Source organism: Lepisosteus oculatus, chromosome 25, assembly GCF_040954835.1.
Source record: "Lepisosteus oculatus isolate fLepOcu1 chromosome 25, fLepOcu1.hap2, whole genome shotgun sequence".
Taxonomy (NCBI): Eukaryota; Metazoa; Chordata; class Actinopteri; order Semionotiformes; family Lepisosteidae; genus Lepisosteus; species Lepisosteus oculatus.
Window position 1 is genome coordinate 9,762,772 of NC_090720.1, and position 21,872 is coordinate 9,784,643.

Here is a 21,872-nt window from a genome sequence, read left to right on the forward strand (position 1 = left end):
ACTAACAATGATGCCAATATTAGAAATGCTGTTTTTAACAAATGGCCCCACTGTGAAAGTGGAACCTCAAACAGGGATGCAAAGCTTTTCCACTTGTAATTAAAAGAAGATTATTTCCAGCAGTAAGAGAGTGACAGAGCAGGGCTGACTTAGGACACAGGGTTGAGGTTTTGAGGTCCTATTTTCTTGGTCTTCACTGGCACCCTATCTCAAAGGACCCCAGGTAACTCTAGACTACAGAACCCCCTCCAAAATCAGAAGACAAACTAAATTCACTGTAAGCAAGACCGAAGCATAACATGATGGAAACACGTATATCATAAATGTCAAATGGGAGGAACTGAACTTTAAAGAAGCAGCTGAATAAAAAACTCAGTTTCCTTCTGTTACCTGGAAAAGGGCAGCTGATGAGTCAACTAAAACAGTTAACAGAATACACATATAGGTAATGTTAATCCCATGTAATGTGCTTTCATTTACTGCAGGAAGAGGGGTCTGTATTCAGCTTTGAGCAGCGCAGTATGAAAAGACACTGCTGATCTGGAGAGCATTCGAAGAAGAGGAGACAGTAATACTGTACCTGCACGACCTGTCTGGTTCAAGGAAGTCACCCTCTTCAGCCCGGACCGGAGAAGGCACTGTGGTAGTGGGGTTCAGATGGTACGTCTAACTGTGTGGGAGACTGCTGCTAGCCCAGCCAAGCAAGGAATCCATCCCGGAGGACACTGGAAAGGAAAACAAGAGCTTTTAGGATGGAAATGGCATTCCTTTTTGTGGGAGCATACTCTCTGGGATCATTTTCAAGGACCTAGCTCGATAAGGTCCCCAGGATCAATAAACCAGTGCTACCAGGAGGGCGAATGGTTGGAAATGGCTCCACGTGTTTGGGACCACTCCAGTGTTCTTAAATTGAGTTCAGCAGGGATCCTGACTGAACCAGATTCATTTCCTGTGGGACCTTGTAACAGATTTCACTGGGAAAACATGCTAAGAACAGAGCGCCAAGCTGTTACACTAGGTTACAATCTACAACCCATTATTATTTGTCATTATTGGCATTTTCATTTTTGAGATCTGATGGGAGACTGAGAAATAAAAGATGAAGCAGCAGAGATTTTACATTTGGGGATTTCCTCATGCATTGTCTTTGAGTCGTGTTTATCTTCAGAAAGACTTTGGCCTGCTGCAGTATTTTAAGACAAAAGAAGGACCTGATGTGCTTTCACACAGCATGATTCATCCTACTGGCCACTTCAGAGTAGGTGCCAGAAAAGGGGGCTTTGGCAAACAAGTAGAAAAGGTTAAGAAAACACTGTTATCTAGCCACACTGAGTGTTTAACACCTCTAGTATCTAAACCGATCTGCTGATACAGAGCCCAGTACTGTACTCATGTTTTCCATTTTATGCTGCTTTTTTTTTCTTACTGTGGTGCCTGAGTTTAAACATTTGACTGACGATATGTGAATCTCCACAGATCCCTCCCCAAGTCTGACATGCTTTCTTGCTCTGAACAGCACTGTTTACAGACTAGGTTGCTGATGATATCACCCTTTTCATTTCTTGCATGCCTCCTTCCTTACATTTTCATTACAAAACAGCTAATACCGAGATGTTATCAGCTTCTGTTACATCCAGACATGTCCTACGTAAAGACAGCTTTACGCCACAGTGCTTACCCAAGTAAGCTGATTCATTTGAGGTATCGTAATCTGAAGACCTTTAAATCAGCCACCACCTGGTGCTAGATACATGACGTGGGTCTCCTTGTTTCCCCTTAAATTTGAAAACCAGTAATTACGGTATGTTTGAGACTTCCCTTCCACCAAACACCCCCTTACCTAACCTGTGGCTCTGGTGCCTCTGTGGCTAAGGATCTGTGCCTGTGGCTGGAAGGTTGCCGGTTCGTATCCTGCGGCCGGCAGCGGAATCCTACTCTTTTGGGCTCCTGAGCAAGGCCCTTAACCCCAGCTGCTCCAGGGGCGCTGTACAATGGCTGACCCTGCGCTCTGACCCCCAGCTTCTCTCCCTGTCTGTGTGTCTCATGGAGAGCAAGGTGGGGTATGCGGAAAAAGACAAAGTCCTAATGCAAGAACTTGTCTATGGCCAATAAAGTGATCTTATAACCCATGTAACGCAATGGGGTGGATGGATTCTTGTCCAGAGACTCCTCTAAAGCCTTCAGCTGCCGCCCTGCCACTCGCTGAGCTCCACAGCTCCTTACGGGACAGTGAGCACCAGCTGGAAGAGCAGTGAGTTTCGCCGACAGCACTGGGAGCTCTCTGGGGCTTGGCACGTCTCCGGTCATTTCAAACTAGTGTCTGCAGCAGCTTTTCAGCCTGAGCCATTCAATAACCCCTAACAACCTCCCAGACACTCACACACAAGCTTTTTACCATATTCTAAGTCCACTGGCATGAAAGAATGTGTGAAGATAAAGCAAGATTAAACCCACTGCTTTTCTGCATCTATAGGTCAATCTGTGCAAGAGCTTCCAGCCAAGTGAAATCTGGGCAGTGGCAGCTCTGCTTTCGCCACCCACCCAATATTAGGGAGCCAGAGCTCATGGTTAAGACAGGGCCTGCTCCTGAAGCACAAGGGATGCTGATCTGCTCTCCCTCTTCATAGGGAAGCCCGCCCACTCTCCACCGCAGAGAAAGAGGCTGGTTTGAATGAGTCCTTTGTACCATCCTGATTAGTTACTCCTTACTTCCCCAAACATACAAACAGAGGCTAACATGAGTGTGTGTGACTCAAAGGTTCCATCAGCGGATCAAAATTTATCACCGATGACATTTCATCTTGGAATCAGGAGTAGCTGCATGTGACTCCTGGTTCTGCAAAGTAAGGCTGACTTACAAACAAACTGACTCACAAAACTAAGCAGAACTCTACTGGAGCCAGCAGGCACATTACAAAACACGGGTCACTGCACTCTTCTAGAGACGGTAGCATGCAAACTCTATGTAAGAAACTCCTCTCTGCTCTGACAGATGAAAACATCTGGTGTTTCCCAATGCACCGCTGAGAAACTGCCAGCATGCGTTCAAGGTCCAGATCTCATTTTTGTGATTTATGTCAAAGATAAAACTGAAAGTTATCCTGCAGCAAGCTAGGCACGCTCGTGTTGAGCAATCAGAACGTGAAACAGACTTCCGTTCTTTGTGATAATGAATGACCCAGAATGCTTTAAAAATAATCAGAACCGGAGACAACAGTGTGGTGTAGAGGTAGTGGTATTGTGTTGCTCTAGGAGGCGCTCTCTTAAATTGATGTGAAGGGGAAGCACATTTAGACGTGACACATAAACATACCCTCTGATTAAGAAAGAACTTTTTGAAAAATTCCAGTCATGGTGGCACTGACCATTGGTGATCTGTGCTGAGTCATCTTTATTACCCCCTGTGTGCACAGGGATCACAAGGAAAGAAAAAGTGTACAAAACTCAGCTGATGACCGTCCCCTGAGTCCTCTGACTGCACTGGCCAAGTCTGGTCTTCTCACACCTCTTGTTCACACATCTGACCTCATCTGAAGCTACAGCACACAAGACTGTCACATGTTTGTCTACTCCATTTTGTGCTTGAGGTTGTTTCTTATGCATGGTAGGCATACGTCACACTTAAATATGTTAAGACTCCTATAATAGAAATGATGTTATTTAACAGAAGTTTAGGAAGTGGTCCAGTTATAATCCTGTGCTTCTGTTCTCCTTTGTGTAAATACTCACTGGCTGCCCACAATTCTGGATATCTCTTCTACACTCCTCCTTCCAGCCAACTGCACCCTTGCAGCTGCCTCCCCCGTTCATTCCTCATAAGTACGGGAATGTTGTGACAGTGCTGTTATTTCCTCAGTGAGGACAGTTAACACCAAACTACTGTATTAAATGTGCTATCCCTTCATATTTGTATTTGTTGGCTCAATTTGACGTTAGAATTTGAATTTCACTGAACTACTGAACCTAAAATTGCCATGGAACTCAGAAGTCCCGGGAGAGTTTAAAGGACTTATAAAAGCCTGTTAATATAACATTAAATATCTTTACATACATATTCAACCTTCTCAGGAAAGACACATGTCTAGAGACCCCAACATGGCATATTTACATTTGAAAATACTTTCACTTTGCACCCCAGCATGCACTTTTTTTGGAAAACAAAAAAATCATATGAAAGAAAAAAGTAACAGTATTTTATTATACTGACAGATTTGTAAGAGCCCTTTTAAAAAAGGACACAGTCCGTCACCTATGGCTCTACTGAAGAGTCTTTGGAATTTCAGAAAAAACATGTGACAAGACAATGTTATGACAAACGCAGGCTTCCTGTCTGTGCTCTTTGCTGACATCAGAGTACGAGGAAAGGTCTGTTCAAGACCGATATTCCTTTCTAGAGGCTTAAGGGCAAATTCAAGACAAATTTAAAAATACTGTAAATACCTCTGACTAGATACCGAGAGTGCTTCCTCAGGATCAGAGCCTCAATGTTGTGCTCAGAGATCAAGAGATGGGGGTTATCTTCTGCAGTCAGTGTCAGACCCCTGTACTGGGGGGAGGGGCTGCATTGTTCACATCAATGGTGCCATCCGTGCGCTCTTCTAGAGGGAAGACAGCCCTGGCATCTGGAGTCTGCATGGCTGATGCAGAGCTGCTGAAGGCTCAGATGGTGTCCCAAGCTCAGGCTTGGTATCCTGGGGTCAAGAAAGAGGATCCTCTTGGTTTTGGGGTGAGGTTAGTGTCCCCATCACCCACAGCGGGTCCTCTCCACGTTCAGTCACGGCCAGCTGTCCCCCAGAGGATGTGCCCAAACGCTTGCAGCCAAGACAAACACCGCAGGGCCGACAGCGCGTTTCTCAACACCCAGGCAGGTGTCCGGGACACTGGCACCAGGGGGCCCCACAGCTGGAACCTGGGGTCCCCGTCAGTGAATCGCCTGGGGATTTCAAGCCCAGGGTCCTGGTTCTCAACACAGGTCTTCACAGCCCTTGCCGCTGAGGCGAACGCTGCTGAAACCAGGGTGGGTTTCTTGAGGTCTAGGGTAGGACGCTTAATGTCAAGGGCCCCAGCAGTGATCCCACCTGCTCACTTTTAGACTGAGAAAAATATAGTCTCCAGATCAAAAAAGTCCTCTTTGTAAAAAGAAGAAAGAGCGAGGCATTCTAACTAGCCAAGGAGAAAGCTAAATTGCAGTTTTTAAAAGGCTGAAGGCGAGATTGTACTAGCTACTCCCCTACAGTTACAGATGTCTCTGCTGTCTCATCAGCACAAAGGCAAAAATGGCACAAGCCATCCCAATTTCAGGAGAAGGGGCGGACCCCTGGTGATGATGAGGGCAGGCTCCTATTGGATTGGGTCCTTTTCAGTATCACCTCCAGATGACTTAGAAATAATCTAGTTTCTAGATGGAACGGAAACTTTCTATCCTTTGGAGGGATGAGATACCTAAGGATAAATGAGAACTTTCTCCGTACAATGTCTTGACACTTCAGTTTCACTCCTCTCAGCAATGTTCTCCGATTGTACAGATATTAAGACATGAACACGGATGAGGCCAGTGAATGGAGATTAAGGTTCTAGATACTGTTTGTGGTTCTTCTGCGCTGAACTCAGCATATGTTAACTCCTAACTTTCTTTGAACATTTTTTCTTAAACATTTTAACTATCTGTCGAGCATTTGTCCTGTTTTTTTGCTATTCCAGCATCTTCATCATATGGCCAGCAGCCATATCACCCTGCAACTCAAAACTGGCAGCCCACTGAAGCTCAGAAGGTGTGAGCCTGGTCAGTACCTGGATGGGAGACCTCCTGGGAAAAACTAAGGTTGCTGCTGGAAGAGGTGTTAGTGGGGCCAGCAGGGGGTGCTCACCCTGCGGTCCATGTGGGTCCTAATGCCCCAGTATAGTGACGGGGACACTATACTGTAAACAGGCGCCGTCATTCGAATGAGATGTAAAACCGAGGTCCTGACTCTCTGTGGTCATTTAAAATCCCAGGGTGTTTCTCGAAAAGAGTAGGGGTGTAACCCCGGCGTCCTGACCAAATTTCCCGTTGGCCCACACCAATCATGGCCTCCTAATAATCCCCCTCTATGAATTGGCTTCATCACTCTGCTCTCCTCCCCACTGATAGCTGATGTGTGGTGAGCGTTCTGGCGCACTATGGCTGCTGTCGCATCATCCAGGTGGATGCTGCACATTGGTGGTTCGTGAAGGGGATCCCCATTACCTGTAAAGCGCTTTGAGTGGAGTGTCCAGAAAAGCGCTATAATATTATTATTATATTCTGCACTCTTGTGAAACAAACAGCTTGATCTCATTGTTTCAGGTGACCAGGTGCCTGAACACTCCAAGACCAAGGATACTTGTGATGTGATGAAAACAGTCCACCTTGTGAAATACTCTCCCCAGTATTTACTAGTTTATAAAATAATCTCACACCCTGCTTCAAAATCTATAGCAACCCCATAACAGAGGATCAAACAAAATATATAAAATAAGAAACACCACCATAACATAAAAAAAACTGGAGATAAATTATTTGAGTGTAACTTCTGGATTAATTGGCATCATGTTTCCTGTGTGACTTTTTAAAGATGTTACGATGGTCCTTATTATCTGGAGAGTTCAGGGGAGTTAAGATCATCACAGTCACTCGTGGTTTCTATGTTTTACCAGTGATCATCTGCACATCATCTAGGACTACTTAAGCTGCAGATTAATTTATCAGTTATCAGCAACAGACAAGCAGCACAACGTAACAGTCAAACATCCTGTGAAAACTTACTTAAAAGTTAAATAGAAAACCTGATGCAGGACCAGAACCAGGAACATAAAAGACTATAACTGGGAAGAAAACATTTCACCCTATTTACTTTGCATGGGTTTTTGAAGAACTTGCTTCATTTAATTTAAAATTTAAAATTTAAATTAATTTAGACTGTTCTGTCAACAGCTCTGGATATAAAGTATCTTTCAGTTCATAAGGTCCTTCTTTACTCCATTACAGTGAATGATCAAAAATCACTAAAATTGTTTTGAAAAATATTTGGTATCCCTGATCATTTTATTAGGTACCTTTTCAATTTGTATTGGTCGATTCACCCAAAAAGGCCCCTTGTGGTGAACGCCCATAGTCTCAAAGTGTCACGTCTATGACTATGCATGGAAAGAATGAGACTCAGCACACATGCTCCTCTAACATACCCGCATGTCAGAGTCATTCATTATTTTTGACACGCGGCGAGCTCCACACAGACCTACAGGAGAGACAGGACTCTGACTGACGTCACTGCTAGATCGCAGGCAGCCAGCAAATTGCTAGAGGTTCTGTCTTGCCTTATACCAAGAGGACCATCTCTGTCTAATTTCTACTCGATTTCAAATGGCGACGTGCCAGTTGTGCACTGCAATTCAGGGATTCTGTGTCACAGTCTGCTAGTAACATGACCCAGTCAGTGGCAACTGGGCCCCTCTGGGACATAGTCAGCTAATAACATGGCCCAACCTGCGATCTGAGAGAGTGTCTTCACTTCTCACTCTGGCCAGGGTGTTATTTTTAACTTACATCAGGTGTTATATCTCTGGCCTGCATTGCCACCAACCCATTGTGACCTGGACATCGGTGCTTACAGTTCTGAAAGAAGAACAGTTCGGCAAAGGACTCGATATCTATACCCCAGGACAGGGCAGAGGTAATACTCATACTGGATAATACTAGTGAAGTGGGTTAAGTAATCCTTTATAATTCTAAAAATAGGCGAGTATGAAAATGTGATTCTACATGTACAAATCCAGAACAGCCTGGATTATTGCAGTGTAGCAGTGGCTGTATGAAATATGATTTGGGGAAAATCAGAAAGGCATGCACACACACAATTATTCATCAGCTTTCACCAGATTTCTGCAGGTCTTTGAGCAAACACTTCCAGGTTTTAAATGAAGCCGCTGATGCTGATGAGATATCACTGTAGGAAAACAGGTTCTGAAACAGAAAATCTACCACTCTGTGCTCTGTTCTGACGTGAAGCCCTTTAAAGAATTCTCCAACTTTCATTTCCTAAAATGCATACAAAGGGATGCATTAATATACCTTTATCTGGTGTGCTTATCTACCTAGCCTGTTTTTTCCCAGTAGGAAACCTGAAAAATGGCAGATAACTCTTTCAGGGCTGAAAGCGAGAGCTGCAAAAACAAGCATAAATTCTTCTGGTTGACTATGGAAAATGAGGAATTTCTCTCTCCATTTCCAAAAAAAACGATTGTAAAAGGCATTTGAGGAATACAATCCATGAATTCCCTCCTTTATATACAGTAGGTCAATATAGGTTTGGTCGAACCCTCATTAAGGCAGAGGAGAGGCAGGATTCGATTCGAGAGTGTTATTGGGGTAACTCGTCTGCCTGAGGAGAATAACAGCTTGTCTGTAAGGATGGGGCTTCTGGGAAATCCCACCTGCCCACCCACAATGCCTGCACGTGAGCACGAGTGGGGTGCAGGGAGGGATGTGAAAGGGAAGTGTGCAGGTCAGCAAGCAGTGGGATATTTCTCGGTCACCCCGGGAGGAGAAGGTGGGCACGTGCTCTCTACACCACTCACACCACAGAAACCAGGAGCTCTGACCTGATGAGCCGACGTGGCTCTTGTCTGGACTTCACCTTTTCCTTATACTCAGACCCAGGGGTTCCCAGCTTTCGTCCTCTGGGTCCAGAGTGCAGCAGGTTTTCTAGGACTCCTCAAATCACCACCAGCTTCAGGCTGTGGAGTAAGGACACACTGGGCCAGCTGAACCTTTACTGGATCAGTGAAACCCTTCTGCTGGTTGTAGATCTCGGTCTGGCTTAAGGCGATGGGGAAACTCCTTGCTCTGCTGCCACCAGTGAGCTAATCTCTTTTATGTTACTCCCCACCCTCCCTGCCACTCTTCTTCCTCCCTCCCTGTCTTCAGGTCCTGCTGCTGCTGCCCTCCATCTTGCCAACGCCTCGAGTTACCCCAGGGTCTGCTGAACTTGCCACCTCCTCTCTCCCCCCACCCCCGACACACAGACTGGAGTGGGCGCAGTGAAAACCAGAGCGATCCAGGGCCTTGCTGGTTTCGTGCCCCAAATCACCATGGGGACACTGAGCAGTGGGGCACAAATTCAACCTCACTGACTCAAAATTTCGTGCTCCTGACGTCACCTGCGCTGCGCATCACACACTCACCGTTATTTCAGTATTGCGGCGCGGTGAAGCCACAGCCATGGAAAATACACACACATGCACACGCAAGCACACACACTAAGCACGGAACTTTTTAAGATGTGGTATTTACAGTAGCGGGTCATGAAAGTGCAGAGAGAATAGAAGCAGAGCAAATTCGCTTGCTGGGGCTGGCAGAGTGGGACGAGCTGTTACTCAGACCTGCTGTAACAGTTTTTCAGACTGTGGGTTTGCATTGGTATGTCTGCCTCTTCAGAGGTAAACGGACTATTGGAGCCCTAGAGATGCAGACAAAACACACAGAATAGGTTATGTTATGTAATTACTTTCCTGCCAAATTGCCTCTCTAAAAGTTTATGGATCTATCACAGAGTATTGCTATTTTCAGTTGAGTGACCCCAGATAGAGTACTGGCATTCTTATCTACATCAGGCCTGCCATGATGTTGAAAGTCTTGTCACATTGCGCTGTATAAGGGGATAATTTCATGCTGCAAGGACTCTGTCCATTCAGATATCCACCTGTACATCAGTCTAAGTCTCATTTCAGATCCTGTTCAACTTTAGATTTGTCAAAATAACTTCTGTTCCTTATGTTGGCCAATTTTTTTTACATTACACTGCTCTTTTAGAGCGTTGTATTTTAATTATATTTGAGCTAAGTTTTTTCAGGTCATTCTGTCTTCTGCGATGCTGTTCCAACTGATCTCTTACATTTATACAACTCTCTGGCATGTCTGCACCGATTCTGAGCTCATTCGTGACTTGGCTTGGATAAAAACATTTTAACAAATTCATCCACCTCAAGGACAGTTAGTTGATGTGGAATACACGTCTGTCTCAACTGGTTGTCTAGCTCTCTGTGAAAGTGTTGCGTACTCTCCCCTCCCAGTCCTGTCCCAGCACGACCAGTACCATCGCTGCTGACTTCGTTTCTGACATCAGAGCTGGCTCGCACTCTCTGCCTGTCACCCCGCAGCCTGAGGCGCCCACTCCCAGCCAGAGCCGACGTGTCACTTCCTCCCCCGCGCCTGTGTCAGTAGCGCCTGAGCCTGCAGAGCGACAGCGCGAGGGCCTGTGCGTGGCACCCGCCGATCCGCCTACGTGGCGGCGCGCCGCGGCCTGGCGTCACAGGCCGAGCGCTGGGGGGCCCGCCGCCGAGCAGGGCGTGAGCCACAGCCGGGTCGCCGCAGGAGGAGGGCTGCAGCAGGGGGGTCTGTGAGTCAGGCCAGTGGGCGAAACCCGAAGGCAGCTCAGCTTGTCAGTTTCTTGCCATGCCAGCCTACACTTTCCTTTGTGTCAGAAGGTTGACAGAAGCTGAAATTTGTTGTTCTGGGCGAAATTATTAACCCTCTGCCACAATTCCTATTGTTTGAACTCTGCATTGTTTTGACATTTACTCACCTAGGAGCTATTTTACAAACTCTGCTGACAGGAAATCTACGACATGGAACTAAACGGAATGTAACAGCGACTGAACAGATTAAGGGCCAGTCTTGTCTTGGACTGGTATTCACAGTGGTATTTAATGCGGCATTAAATTAGTTCATAAAAAAAAGCTTTTTTTAAGCTGACAACATCATAAAAACTCTCATGCATTTTGCGATTTATGCCCATGTTTACCCACATCTGGGTCCTCTGAATTCCCTCCACCAGCGGCACATCAAAGCCACTGATGAAACTGACTGATCTGACCATTAAACAGGATGTTCCAGGCCGAGCAGTCATCTGGTTTAACCTGCTCTCAAGGTTTTTTTTAAAAAAAAAAAAACAGAAAGGTAAGAGACAAGGTCAAATTCTAATCTCGCCCACTAATTTTCTCCTGAGTATAAATATCTCTCTTGCCGAGCCACCCATTGCACATCTTTTCTCGTGCCTGTCCCTCCGCCCCATCTTCACCCTTGTAGCAGCTCCCTGGCTCATTCCCTCTGAAAGTGAGACGAGGTCTTGCCAGCCTCACACTTACTGCCAGGCTGCTTTTCCCCTCAGCCAGGCAAGTTCTGCCACATAATCTTCCACTACTTCCATCTCTACGTCGCATTAATTAGGATTCGACCGAGCTACTGAAATATCAACTGCCGATATTATTTCACTTATCACCGCTGATAAGTCTGATCACCATAACCCGTGCTTCTTCACTCTTGTAGAAGCTCCCTGGCTCATTCCTCCTGAAAGTGAGGCGAGGTCTTACCAGCCTCACAGGCTGCTGTTCCCCTCAGCCAGGCAAGTTCTGCCATATAATCTTCCACTACTTCCATCTCTACGTCGCATTCATTAGGATTCGACCGAGCTACTGAAATATCAAAATATTTCACTCATCGTCGCTGATAAGTCTGATCACCATAACCCGTGCTACCTTGCAAGCTTCTAATTAACAAAACAACAAAGTCTATAAATCCCTCCACGACACAGAAATGTGCCATACAGAACGTCACAGGGTGCATTAGCACTGTACATTGTAGTACTGAAAATGAAGTGCATGTCACACAAAACTGCACGTGGGCAGCATGTTAGAGGCAAAACAGTCCACTCGGATTGCGCATGAGAGGCAAGAGTCCACAAAGAAACGGCATTAGAGGTACCATATAGTCCATGCAGACAGAATAGGTGGAAGGCCGAGGCTGTGACCTGCCTACTCCACCCATTTCGACAGGCTTGTCACACACCTGAGATACAAAGAGCCAAGTACTGCCTGTCTGTCTAGTAATTTCACTGGGGAATCTTAAAGGGGAACTGCAACGCTATTTTTATATTTCAGTGTTAGGAAGAACTGGCACTAATGAGTGCCTTTCAAACCACAATAAAAGTAAAATGTACAAAGTAACTTGTGAAACCTCCAATTTCGCAGCGCCATATTCTGCGACAAAACATCCGGTGAGGTGTTGCAGCTCTATGACATTGTAAACAAGCAGGCTTGTGAATCTCTTTTAATCCAACACAAATATTGTTCTTGATTTCGAGACAGTTTTGCTGACAAATACTACTTGTTAACTCTGCATGCGAATTGTGTTGGAACATATCTGTAGTGAACTGTCTGCAGCACAACCTGTATTTATTCACTTGCACATCACAGTTACAGTGACCGGTGAGCAGGAAGGGCCGCTTCACATCACAGCTCTCGCAAACTTTCCAGAAAACTGCCGACTACACAGTTCTTTCACAAATTTCACAATCTTGTGCTTAATTCGAAACGTTTAAAACTTTTCTATACCGTCAATGAATGGATTTTGTTATTGAGATTCAATAACTCGTCTGAGAAACTGGGACTGCAGCTCCCCTTCAATGTTTTGGCCAGCGAGTGCAGTTGTTTAGTCTCCCCTTTACGGCAACACAAAAGAGGTACAGTAGAACAAACTATTTTTCTGATTTTAAAGGTTTATGAAGTTCAAGGCCAGGGAAAAGACCCTCTGAGAGGTTCCTCTATTTGGATTGAGTCACAAACTGAGAATAAACTCCTAGTTATAGCGTAACATTTTCTGCTTTAATGGGGGAAAATGGTAGTAAAGAACTGCCACTCACACAACCAGCTGGTGTTTCACCAGTGTATTCAGAGCTATGGTAATTAAGGAAATTCCACATTATTTTCGCATATTTATATGAATTCAACTACATACAGGAATTGCAGTTCAAATTGTGAACCGTAAGGTTTTTTTTTACACAAAGGGGTTGTGCAAGAATCTGCCCAGCTAATTATTCTGGCTTGCTTCAAGAAACATCTGGACCAGATCTGTGCATGAATTACTTACAATCAGATGAGCTAGATGACCAAATCGCCACTACTTCCTTATCGGTTATTATATTCTTGCGTTGTAACGGGCACCTCAGACGACTCTTTCACGTTTTTTTTCACACCTTCTAGGGTTCCACATCTGTTGCTGCTCTAGCTGCTTCTTTACACTAAGGGTTGTCGGAGAGTGGAACAAGCCGCCCAGCCTCACTGTTGAATCTTATACCCTGTTTTCTTTCAAGGAATCGTTGGAAGAGATCCTTGGATTAATTAACTACTAATTAGCAAACCAGCTAGATGGGGGCAAATGGCTTCCTCTTGTTACTTTATTGCCCCAGATAAGAAATTTGCTTTGCAGGCAGATGTTACAACACACTTAACACAAAATGAGCCCATTAAGAAATAATAGGCATACATATATGAGAAAGTATAAATAAATAAGGTATAATATACAGGAACAAGTAATAGGTTCATTCCATGCTGAAAAGAGAAGAAGAAAACACCACGTTTTGGCCGTGGAGCCTTCTTCAGGTGAGATATACCCAAAGAAGGCTCCACGGCTGAAACGTTGCGTTTTCTTTCTTCTCTTTTCAGCATGGAATAAACCTATTACTTTTTCCTTTGCAGCCTATGCATGCTGACGTGGCTACCCACCTGAGGTATAATATATATAGTCAAGTGTCTAAAATGAGCAGATTAATAGGCATGGGAATAAAAGGACTTAGTTCTATTGATCTGGAATCCAGGCAGTCTGAATGGAGCTCTAATTCACTGTGCAAGGTGTGCTCAGAGCAGTCAGTGATTTTACTGGCCTTCCACGCTATTTGCTTGACGCAGACATCTGAAAGCTGCAGCTGTTTTGCACCAATAATTTTGCTGGCTAACTTCAAAGTCCTGCTCAGTCTGTTTTGATTGTGTGTATTAAGGTTACCAAACCAGGCTACCACAGAGAATGTAAGGACAGACTCAATGAAAGTCATGTAGAATAAAGTTATTGTTGTTCCATACACATTAAAAGTTTTCTTAGGAAGAATAATCACACTTGGCTCTTCTTACAAAACATGGCATCCATGTTTTCCTCAAAGGTTAGTCAACAACAGTGCCAAGGTATTTGTAACTATTGACCATTTCAATTTCTTGCCCCTCACTGACTGTTGGTCTTGGAGCTGGTGGATCCTTTCTATTATCATTGAGCATGTGTTTGGTTTTTGACACATTAAAGGAAGGATTTGTCACGCCAATCAACAAAATAACCCACTACAGGCCACAACCAGCGTGTACGTCTTTGAGGCAAATGACAATAACTGAGTCACCAGCAATCTTAATGACGTGTCCGTCTTCAAAAGCACACAGCCCCCAGCTGACCCTGGAGAAGAACAATGCTGCTCTTGCTGTAAGACAGTGTCCCCTCGCTCCTTATGATCTGTGGGTCAAAAAGTCCAAGATTCCAACCTACAATATTAGAGTTGACGTTAAAATCTGAGAGCAATCTCTCCACTAACAGGTGTGGATGAACGGTGTTAAAAGCTGATGAGAAATTTATGAATAAAAGCCAGGCGTGTGTCTTACGACCTTCTAGATGTGAAGCGATTCAGCATTCCTAGCGTAAGATTCAGACAGTGTTAGATCTACGTCTCAGATTAAATAATACATTTACATCTGTTCCGATGGGAGGCAGAGACAGATACAAGCCAGGCCCATCAGTAGCGCTGACCAACCTGTGCATGCCTCTATTAGGATTGTCCTTCTCTCTGTGGGTCAACACTGTGTCGCTTTCATGAGAGGCCATGGAAAACTCACTCGTATTAATTCATAGTTCACGACCTTGGAAAAGCGACAGTAACTGGCAGGAAAGACAACAGTAATTGACACCATCTCAATAGCTTATAACATTTCAAGCTTATCATCTCCACGATAACCACCTACTGTATAAACAATTTAACACCATTTATGATAATATTATAAATGCTACATAAAATGTATGATATAGCCCTAATCCTAGGGGTAACCGGGAGGCTAGGGGGATGGTTCAGATTATGGTCTGGATTCGCGTTGTGTAGCTAAAACTTAGTACAGTACTTTTATGTTAATATATCTATGCTTTAGAAATAGCCATGAATTATGAAACTTTCATAAATGTAATGTCACCCCTAATATAAGTTCTCAGTTAGTGTGGCAGCCATGTGAGCACAGATTTCAAACTGCTTACATTAACGGTATGTTGAGGCTAGCTGCTCGTATCTCCTCTGATCCCTCACATGTTCTCCATGAAGAATAAAACGCCTGTTTCAGGCCGTCAGTCGACAGAGTCCCTCAATGCAGACATCACAAAACGAGGAATCCCTTTATCCCACATTCAGTCAATCTACTGAATCCATTAAGGACTACTGGTTTATGGGCAAGTGCGATTAGTGGTTTTGTGCAAAGGGGTGCTGTGCAATTAACGTGGCTTGGGGTGTCTGTGGGGGAGTCAAGTTATAGGTTCTGGTAAACTGTGGGGATTCCTGTAGGAGTGGCGTGTTATGACTATATATGGGTTATCTTGTTTACGATATATATATTTTTAATGTAATGTTTAATATTTATATTTTTTGTATGTTTTTGTAAGTCACTCTGCGTGCGCAAATTACTTGCTTGGACGCAAAACAAATTTCTGAGAAGTCAGGCAAATTCTTATCGTTATCATAATCTGAAGAGTCACTGAGAATTCAGCTAATAGACAGCACCACATCTCTAAGACATGGTTGCAGAAAATATAGAAGTATAAAAGAGCAAAAGGGCAAACGTGTGTGAATAAATATATTGATCCACTTACATGAATTCAGAATACTGAAGTAATACAAAAGCCAGGCTGGGCGAAACTGCTGAACACCGTCTGGAGCTGGTCAACACAAGTGGCTCAAATTGTCTAGAAGGGGAGGAGTCTTATTTCTATTCCTGGACTGCTGCAGTTGTCCTCTAAGAACATTTCTAAGAAAATTTGGATCTTGGATTTAGATCTTGGACGCACATCCTGGGACACAGTTCAGACAATCTGCCCTGAAAAGAGATCATTCCGTTTTCAAGCTCAGCAGGTTCAACTAGAGGTCTCTCCCTAAGCCCATGATCAATTGTAGTGCTCATTGACAATGAACTGAATGTGAAGGGCTCTAAATTCGAGGTTTTAACACCAGTTGTGCTTCAAAGAAGCTCACGAAAGAAGGTACACTGTGTTGGGAGATTAGCATTGTGGAGCAAAACTACATGCATAGTCATCGCTGAATTTTAAGAAAGATATCATATACGGTACTAGGAATAAAAAAAAGTACGAAAATTGACAACTAGTCATCAGCTTTAAGGGGGTGTGATGACCTCAAGCAGTGACGTCGTGAGGGAAAGGGTGTGAGAAAGGTGGCCAGGTCATAGTCTGAACAATGAAACGGTAGTATGATCTACTGAGTCAGTGCTCTTGGGAAACTACTGCAAGTCTCTGCTCTGTGCTTGTGCAGGTCAGGCGTCATGAAACTCCTTCAGAAGGCTGCAATCCCAGCAGGTAACTCAGATAATTCCGTTTGGTTTCTTAGCACAAAGAGTTTGCTTTTGTCTTTTGTGGTTTAAGCAGGACCCTTCAGACATATTTTAGCAGCACCTGATAAGCACAGACAGTAATTTGGTTAGTAATGAACTTTTTGTCCATTACTAGTACATTTAACCTACATTTGAACACAACAAACACGCATGCACACCAGTTGTGCCGGTGCCATCTTCAAAAGCAGCCCCCCATCTACTGGTACAATGTGGTACTGCAGGAAGCAAACAGAACAGCACTCCTTAAAGGGGAACTGCAGTCCCAATTTCTCAGACCGGTTATTAAATCTCGTTCACAAAACAAATTAATAGACGGTATCGCAAAAATGCACAAATCTCGAATTATGCACACAATAGTGAAATTTGTGAAAACGTGCGACTGTGTGGTCGCCATAATGTTGCAAACCTCTTGTGCGAGAGTTTGAGAGCATTGCGACTTACATCGGCCCTTCCTGCTCACTAGTCACTGTAATGACACCTGTACTGTGATGTGCGAGTGAATAAGTACAGGTGGCCCAGGAGACACTTCACCACAGAAATGTTCAGATGTGATCTGTATGCAGAGTTAATAAGTAGGTATTTGTCGACAAAACTGAAGAAGTCAAAAGCAATATTTCTATAGAATTAAAAGAGATGTATTCACAAGCCTGCTTGTTTACAGTAATAGGGCCACTTCACGTCACCGACGTTATGTTGCCACATTCTGCATCCCAGAATATGGTGCTGCACATGCCTGCAAATTCTGTCCATTTTGTGACACTGCTTTAAAGCAACAGACCGATTCATCCACAGTGCGACAGGGAGCGCTACAGGAGGTCATGCTTGCCTTCTGCCATAAGACTGTACAACGCATCCACCTTGCGTCTGGGCAGAGGCCACACTGACAGTGACCTGTTTCTGGACTGAACGCATCTACACATTTACTGCTACATCTGTTCTCTTTCTTTTCTTTTCCCGTTTACAACCGTTTTTTGTGCAATATATGCCAGGGACCCGTGCAATACATTTATATTTATATCTATATCTACATCTATATTTATATTCATATGTGTGATACCATTTTTCTGCGTACTGTTCTGTTCTAGTTTGTTCTTTGTGTGTCCTGGACTGTGAGTAACTCTTTTAGTGCACCCCTCACTGTACTGATTGTATTGTACTATTATTATTATTGTATCATTCATTACACTGTGGCTGTGTTGTCTGTGTAAAGCTGCTGTTGCACTGCAATTTCCCTCACGGGATCAATAAAGTATCTATCTATCTAAAGGAGAATACAACAGGATATGTTTATATTGTGGGGTTACAGAGAATCGACATTGCTGTGTACATTTTACTTTCATTGCGTTTTGAAGTGGACTTATCAATGTCGATTCTCTCTAACCCCACAATATCAACATATCCTGTTGTATTCTCCTTTAAAGCAGTGGTTCACACTTCTACAGTCCTGGTCCTGGAGACACACACCTGTTGGTTTTTGTTCCAGTCAAGTTGTCAGTTACATCATTCAATTTATAATAGACTGTATAACAGGATTAATTTGAACAGAGTGACTGTTTTCAGATTTTAAACTTATTTTAGGTAGTCCTTAACTATTGTATTTCGTAACTAAAATCAAATCCTAAACTCCTAAAAGTTGAAAAAATGCTTGCAAATGTTCCAATCAAGCTGCTTATTAATTCAATTAAGGAATTAAGCTCTGCGGGAATGAAACCAGCAGGTATGTGGGCTTCTAGGCCCAGGATTGAGAACCCCTGCTTTAAAGCTAACAGGATGGTCACAGGGCAGAGTTATTGGTGTTCTTCCTCTGAAACAACATTACACCAATGCATTTTGTTCAAAGTAGAACACACCATATCCATGCGCCAGAGATTTCTTTTAAACATTTAACTGAAAACAGATGTGTTCTACTGAGAACTAGTAAAGACTGCAGGTGCAACAGATCAGTTCACTCAAAGGATCCCAACTGTATTAGACTTACAAACCCAATGGGACTGGTTATATGGTGATCTTTCTATTCTTAACTCTAAACCCAAGGGGACACTTGACCACATACAGTAGCTTCTTAGCTGAAGAACTGTCGGGATGTTCCTGCAGTAGATCTTGCCCTGCTGTTTTAAAGAAGCCATCATCCAGTGCCACCTAGTGGCTCAGCCGCAGTACGGATGCGCCGTTATCGTCAGTCAAACAAACACTGCCACAAGAGCAGCTTCAGTCAGTTCGTGGCACAGGCCGGACACAATCATAATAATAGTAACCACTGAAGAGAACCTACGAAAGATTAACTTTTGAAATTAGAGAGTTTGGAACAGAAATGTTTCACCTTTGATACTGCACTGGAGGGACCTGAGGTAGCTCAGACGGCAGGGGCGTCCAGCTCCTGACCGGAAGGTCCTGGGTTCAATCCCAGGTAGGGGCAGGCGATGGAGCTTGCTCTTATTCCTTCCAGACGGCTCCCAGATCCACCCTCCCTGCTTTCCAAATGAGTACCAGGGGTAACAGGCCAGCCGGAGCGTGATGCTGACCACATCACCTCCACCTCCAGAGTCGGATGGCCCTTGCCCCCTGCAGTGGGACATGTATATATCTCACTTATCCAGCATCACAATATCGTGAGAGGTGTTGCCGGGGTCTGTTAATTTAGCCTTCAACAAAAGTTACGCTGAGCTAAAGCTGACTTGCTTTAGCAGCCCCAGTGACTTAACGCTACATAATAAAAGACAGGAACAACACCCACAAACAGGACAAAGCTGGCTGCATATCAAAGGACAGAACCTAGAGCAAGACAGAGCAGGACAAGAGGTAATTACATATCAAAGAACAGGACAAGCACTCAGATTGTGAAGCAAACTTCTTTCTGACTGTATGTAAGAGCTGGGAAACCCTTGTGGTTTGTCTGTACTGTGGGGCAGACCCAGCGCGCATTGTTGGACTTATTGAGCCCAATAAAACTGAATCTGCACAAGACTGTGTCCTGCTCCTCTGATGAAGAATTGCCCACGACACCCCCCATTCCCCATGGGCCTTTATGGCCTGAAAAGGGACCTACCTACTACATTGGAGGGAACTTTCAGAATGGTTTCATATTTCTGACATCTTACTATATTTCAAGATGGGGAAATAATAATACTTGTTTGCAACAACTGCAACAATTTACCAGTTAAGTGCACTTGCTGTTTATTGGAGAGGCATGCATTTAAGGTGTCTGAAGAATTTGTAAAAGATTACATATACACTGTTGCTTTTTCATTCCTTCCAAAAGAATCTATCCATCTTCTAGAAACAATTCTCCCTTCATACTGCACTGGTGGCTTCCTTTTATGAATGGTTCAATATTTTTGACTTGGAAAGCAAAAAAAAACAACAGTAAAATATAAATATCATCCATCCACCCATCAATTAACTTCTTTTTCCAATACAAAGTTATGGGAAGAGCCAGATCCTATCCCTGTAAGCAATGGGCACAAGGTAAGACCCACCCTGGACAGGATGCCAGTCCATCACTGGGCAGACACAGACACAGACAAGCACCCACACCAACCAAGGCCAGTTTTCCCAGAAGCTAATTGACCGACCAGCATTTATTTTTGGATTGTGGGAGGAAACCAGAGCAACCAGAGGAAACCCACCCACACATAGGGAAAACATGCAAACTCCACACACACTGCACACCATGAATTTAACCCAGGCTCCCAGTGCCTCAAGACAGCAGTGCTAGTCATTGTGCCACCCTATTGCCAATCTAAATGGAAAAAACAAATATTGTTTATGTCCTGCTGCGGTAGATGAGCCCAATTCCTTTTCAGGTCAGCTTTTATGATGCAACAAAAATAGACTGAAATCTATCTGGCATCAAGACATTCAGTTGTGTCATTAATCTTTCGAAGGTTAATTCTTGGCAATCATACCTATATGATACTTATTTAAAAAGCCTTGAAAATCAGGTGGAGTACAAAAAATAGGAAACAGCTCAAATGCCAAACTATATGAGAATATTTAGAGTAGAATATTTATGCCCACATGGAGAGGTGTCCGTGTGAAGCTGCTACAAGGTCAAAACCAAGTGCAAGATCAGGCTGTGTCATGAAAGTACTGACAGTAGACATCTGTGACTTCAAACAGTCGACTGCAGAATCGAGGTGGACACAGGCCAGGATATTGTCCAACAAGCTGTGAGCACCTCTACAAAAATAAAACAAAACAAAAAATTCAGGCCATAAAAGTTAATTGATCAAAGTAAATAATGAATAACGTGCTGTAGATACAAAAACCTTTAGCAGGACAGTTTTAACAGGGTCAGAACTATCTACATCCCTGACACAGTCGATGTCATTTGACTCATGTACACAGAGTGACACTTTCTTCATCCCCACACTGAAAGTCACTGGTTTGCGCCACATTATTCAATTTAATTCAATTCAATTAATTTTCATATAGCGCCTTTCACAACAAGGTTGCCCCTAGGCGCTTAACAATACAATTGACAATACATGTTGTCAATACAGAACAGAAGACCAGAAGAAAAAAAATTAAAAAATTAAATATAAACCCAGATAAATCAACTATCTCAGCGATTACAAGGAGAGGGAGCATCAAGTTCCTTTTTCTGTAAAGTACTGAATGTTTTAATTTATCTTGTTGTATTTGGTGGGCTGTATGGTGGTGCTGTGGTTAGAACTGGGTCCAATTCCTGGGGTGCCGTCTGTGTGGAGTTTGCATGTTCTCGCCTGTGTGCAACATTCTCTGGGACAGACGTGCCAAGCAACTGCAGTTATTTCCTATTCCTCGCCACTTCCGGGGAACAAGTCCGGAGCTCCAACACTGAAACTGGTTGTCAGGGAGGGCCTGTGGGCAAGAGGCATCTTCTCAAGAAATTAAGATCAGATCACTTTAATGGCCCTATACAATTTCTTGTATTAGGAATGTGTCTTTTCACATACCCCAGCTTGCTCTCCATGAGACACACAGACAGGGAGAGAAGCTTGGGGTCAGAGCGCAGGGTCAGCCATTTATACGGCGCCCCTGGAGCAGCTGGGGTGAAGGGCCTTGCTCGGGGGCCCGGCGGAGTAGGATTCCCCTGCCACAGGAATACGAACTGGCAACCTTCCAGCCACAGGTTTAGATCTGTAGCCACAGAACCACCCCACCGCCCAAAATGTCTGATGTTTATACTGGGTCGCTTTTAAAAACTGAACAAAGAAATCCAGTCTCACTGCGAGATACATGTATATTCGTTTCTCTTTATAGATAAGATCATTTTAAATGGAAAGCCAAACTAGAAAGGTGGGTTTCCTCAAGGTACTCTTGTCTCCTCCTACAGTACAAAAAAATAATAATACTGGCACATTTATTGGTTTTTGGTGCGAGTGTGAGAGTGTCTGTGT

At 44.0% G+C, this 21,872-nt stretch overlaps 1 protein-coding gene across 4 annotated transcripts in view; it reads right to left on the bottom strand.

Annotated features, from left to right (window-relative positions):
* Positions 1–21,872, bottom strand: part of tnfrsf9b (tumor necrosis factor receptor superfamily, member 9b) — a 45,592-nt gene that overhangs the window by 19,573 nt on the left and 4,147 nt on the right. For 2 of the 4 annotated variants that reach the window (XM_015337107.2, XM_015337110.2), the window contains exon 3: positions 581–725. The gene's annotated coding sequence lies outside the window, so the exon portion shown is untranslated. Of the gene's footprint in view, positions 1–580; positions 726–4,440; positions 4,646–18,811; positions 19,054–21,872 lie in introns of those variants that run through there. The other 2 variants (XM_069183963.1, XM_069183964.1) reach the window with 2 other exon arrangements.